This window comes from Poecilia reticulata, chromosome 1 (genome assembly GCF_904066995.2).
Source record: "Poecilia reticulata chromosome 1, P_reticulata-male-v2, whole genome shotgun sequence".
Taxonomy (NCBI): domain Eukaryota; kingdom Metazoa; phylum Chordata; class Actinopteri; order Cyprinodontiformes; family Poeciliidae; genus Poecilia; species Poecilia reticulata.
Window position 1 is genome coordinate 1,599,866 of NC_088830.1, and position 5,069 is coordinate 1,604,934.

Here is a 5,069-nt window from a genome sequence, read left to right on the forward strand (position 1 = left end):
GGGAACAAATAAAGGCATTTTGAGTGTACTTTACCAAAAATAGTCAAGTACTATCTCTTTATATTCTGTTGACAAGCCATAATGTTCTACTAGTACATAACAGAAAATACTGCAATTTAGTATTTCATATATCTTTGGATTTTTTTAATGCTTTGAACTGTTCCTACATGGCCTATGGGAAAATGTGTTCTTTTTGGAATGAGAAATTCTGTGATATGCTCCTAAGCCATCTTGTGTTTTTGATTGTTAGAATATTAACAAAAACTGATCAACAGGTTTCACACAGACTTCCACAGTTCCCTGAACAGGGAAACTGGTTCTTTATACCCAACATTAATATAATTTTTTGTGTTCTGACCAAAAACTTCTTAGAATCTGTTAGGTTCTGGGGGTCTTTTCTTAGCTTTGGGTTGCTGAGTTGTCTCCCCACCAGATGGAGTCTGAGAGGTGGCGGGCTGTGGGTTCCTGGATGACGTCATCCTCACATCTGTGGCGGATTACCTAATTGACGGCAGCATAAGAGGGGTGGAACGCCGGTACTTCGACGCCAGAGTGTCAACCGTTGATGGTACCTCCAGCCCCTCAGAGTTGTTGCTCCGAGCTTTGTTTTGCCTCAAAGATCTGCCAGTGATTCCCGCATCGTTTTTTCATTGTAAACCTTTTTTTTGCTCTCCACAGGATCCGCCCTGATCTGGTTGCCTGCTGTACCAGTTACCCAGCCACGACGTCTTGGGTAGCCTCCCCTATATGCCTGACAAACAAGACTCATCAGTTTCCGTAACTCCATTACCTCTCAGAAGTTTCCGACCGGCCGTTCCCCCCTACTACCCGCCGCCTTCAGAGACAAAACCTCCTGTCCGCCCTCCAACGCCACTTTCCAACCCACCACGCCTCACGCAGAGACCCCTGAACCTACCACTCCCCCTCCAAGCCGTTTGAACGCACAGAGCCAGTAAGTTCACCCATTACACATTCTCAAACTCCCATTTCCCAGCACTTGAACTCACCACACTCCCCTTGTTTTCTCAGTACCCCGAGAGCAGCCGAGCAGTTCCTGGACCAGCTTCACTTTCTGTTTGCATCTGTAAAATAAACCTTTCTTTTTTCATACTCCGTCTCCTATGGTGTTCTTGCATGTGGGTAAGATCCGTTAAACCCATCATGACAGAATCATAGCTGTCCAAAGCTATAAATCTCAGAACATTCATCCAGCAACCTGGAAAACAAGACTTCTTTGTAATTGTTCTTTCACCTTGATGTTGATACAGTGTGGTAGCAATGTGCAGTCTGGCTTGGGATATGTCTTTGGGTCCTGTTTGCACAGACTGCAGCCCTCCCATTTGTACATATGTTTCTGCAAACTGAAGAAATTATGCATTTAATGTAATAATTCCATGGATTTCAAAACATTCCATCTGTTCTTTGTACCTTCAAAATCAAGACCCCACAACTGCTGGAGTCCTTCTGCAGGATATGTGCCATATGGCGGACACTCCAGCTTCTCCGGCCAGCACCTTTTGCTTTTAGGAAGTTTCTGTGCATTTGCATAAATATTTAATTGTAGGACATTGTAACAACAATAAGAAAATACATAATGACTGAATGATAAAGACATGAATCAGGTCACCTCCAGTTCCGGAGAAGCTTTCTGTCATACAGTTTTTCGTTCCCCATTGGGTTTATAACTACTAGCTCTTGGTGATTCATCTTGACAATCAGATAGATAGATAGATAGATAGATAGATAGATAGATAGATAGATAGATAGATAGATAGATAGATAGATAGATAGATAGATAGATAGTGTTAAGGAAGAATTTTTATATTACTGGTAAATTTAGCAAAACTCTGGCTCTGATACTTCCTTTTGATCCCGGGTTTTCTCGCGTGGCCACGTGCGGGGACAAAAACACAACAATGCGTGTTGACGTCACAGAATTACAGGATTTAATCCAATCAGAAGAAAATATAAGATAGTACAGGAAACTAAAGAAAGACAGATACAAACATTGTTACCTGAGACAAGAAGACAAAGAAATATCAAGGACGTCCTTGGAGAAAGAGCTGGTGCAGAAGTAAAATGAATCAGCTTTTTTTCTGAATTGTTTCCCTTGTGCACAAACTTTTATACCTGTAGGTGTGTTTTCCTCTTTAATGTATTCAAATAAGGCGTATCTCTACTTGACCAATTGGAAGGCATCTCTGGCCCTTTTAAATTTAGAAAAAGTCCCGCAGTTTGGTCGCAAGATCAAACACCTTTTGTTAAATAAGGTAGAAGCAGACTCTCCGAATCCATGGTGGTTTATGGCTTTTCACAGATCAGTGTGAAAAGCTAGAACTTCCTACTGATTGTTTCCCAACAGACAAAGAGCAGATCAGAGATCTTGGCAAACAATCTGCTTTAACTACAGTAAAATATATCAATAGGTCAGAATATGTTATAAATTTTAAAACTATAATTATGGTATTTCAATCAAGTCATAATAAATTCTAAAACTAACTTATTTTAAATTTATTTTCTTAACACTATCCGGCTCTACAGCCATCTGGGCAAAGAGAAACAGATGCAGGAACCTCACAGGTAGCTGTGAAATTCTGGTTTCTCTTCTGCTCTGCCAGGAACAAACCTTTAATACTGTATTTTTAATTCAATGAAAAGTTCTCCAAAAACCCAATTTGTTCTTCTGCACTCAGCATCTCCAAAGTTTAGTCCTGATATCAAACAAAAGCAATAGATAATAAACAGAAAATAATGGAGTACAATTCCTGTTTCTAATTAGGAATTAGAAACAAATAAGAATTAAGACATTCATTCACCATAAACCTAAGTATTTTCTAATACTAAACAAAACATTTTCATGTGATTCTAATATAGTCAGAAATAATACAATTTCAAATACATTCATCATTAACTAAATTAATTCTAAAACAAGATAATAGAATTTTTAGTCAAAACATGTTATTAATAACTAAGAAAAATGTCTTACAAATTAAATGTTAGTGATTTAAAACATTTTATGTTATATTCAGTTTTTGCACCATGTCAGATGTTGGTTTTAGAAGACTTCTTATCCTGGTTACGTGAACCGACCAAAGTTCCCTTTCTCAGAGTAATTCAAGTGATAATGTCCTCCACCTTCCTGCATATGTTAATTTATGACCTCCTGTCTTTAATGATAAGACCCCAGGGGTCTGAGCCGAAATTCTCTTGCAGATCTATATTCTCCTTTGTACTTTAAACAGCCATAGTTCTTCGGGTTTTAAATCACTCACACAAACCTGTTCAAACTTAAGAAATTCGTTCTAAAAGGTTTAAACTGTGTTAAACACTCAAAATAATAATTTTTCTCAACAAGATAGATAGATAGATAGATAGATAGATAGATAGATAGATAGATAGATAGATAGATAGATAGATAGATAGATAGATAGAGTCGACCTCTGTCACCCTTCCATGCTGCCCAGGGAACATGCGATAGTGACATATACAGACATTCATGTGTAAATAAATTTAAATAAATAAATTTTACAAACCACCAAAAGCCAGTGACCTCCTACATTTACAGGGCACATCCAAATGGAGGCTTCTGGTAAAACCATCTTTTGAAATTGCAAAAAATAAAATTAATCAGCATTTATTCTCTTAAGAAGATTTAACAGTGAATAATTACCTTTTGAACAGTTCGGTATTGCCCAAGATGAAATACAGAAGATGCAATTACTGCATCCATTCTGTATACAGGTATCTGAAATGTAATAGAATTTCAATGAAATATGTGAAACTACAAAGAGTGGATTAAATTTGACCTTAAAAAATGTTGTACCTTGGTCTTCTGAAGTATCACATACAAATATGCATCTATGACCTGTTTGACAAAAAAAAAACCCATGTAAATGAATTTCTGGATTGACTGCCTTGTAAAAATACAAACTTCCCAGAAAATGGAGTCTTACTTCATCTGACAGCCAGCCATGTCCACAGAGTGTTCTAAATGATGTGTCGTACAATTTATATGGGCCAACAAGGGCTTCAACTTGCCCTGAGTCTTTCAAAGACCAAAGTCGAACTACTGCAACAAAAACAGAAATTGCTCTTTTAAAAATGTATACATCTGAAACAAGCAACACAACTTCCGAGGAAATTTTGCAGACAAGACCAGGAACAGGTCATTGAACCAACATGCAAAAAATTGATCAACCGATCAGAACCCATGACCAACAGGCCAGAACAGAAAACTTTGTGTGACTACTGCACCTTTCTGCTGAATTGCACTCTGACACATCCTAGAATGAGTTGAGGGAGACAACTGAGACAACTTGGCAGGGGGAAAGGAAGAGATCAATGGAGGGGGAAATGGAGACTTCACTGGAGGGGGAGAGGGAGAGATCACTGGAGGGGGAGAGGGAGAGATCACTGGAGTGTTAGAGGGAGAGATCACTGGAGGGGGAGAGATCACTGGAGGGGGAGAGATCGAGATCACTGGAGGGGGAGGGGGAGAGGGAGACTTCATTGGAGGGTTATGGTCACCGGAAATAAAACCGCGAGGCACAACCACTTAACGTGGTCCCACAGAGCTGAAATTTCGTGGGGGTGTTCAGTCCGACGCCATGGACCGTATGCCACCGCTTGTTCAATCCAGGCACGCCCCCGTGGGGTCGATCCGCCCCCCCCATTCCTAAAAACGGCAGGGGCCCCCCAGGGAGACCCTTAGCAGCTGGAGCTACCAAAATCGGTACGTTTGAAGAGCTGGACGAAATCGCAAAGCCTGCCAAGCCGCTTCGCGATCGGATCAAAATTGCCCTGTCAGTGACCGTTGACAGATGGGCAAAATTAGGGTTCGCAGTGTCCATTTCCCATTGAAACCTATGGAGCGAGGTTTCTGGACACCGGAAATAAAACCGCGAGGGAGACCCACTTAACGTGCTCCCACGGAGCTGAAACTTCGTGGGGGTGTTCAGTCCGACCCCATGGACCCCCCGATTTTTAACGAATTTTTAAGCGATTTGCGGCAAAGCGGGCCCCCCCCGGTCCCGCGAGTAGGCGGTCCAAACGGACCGGAACCCGGGCAT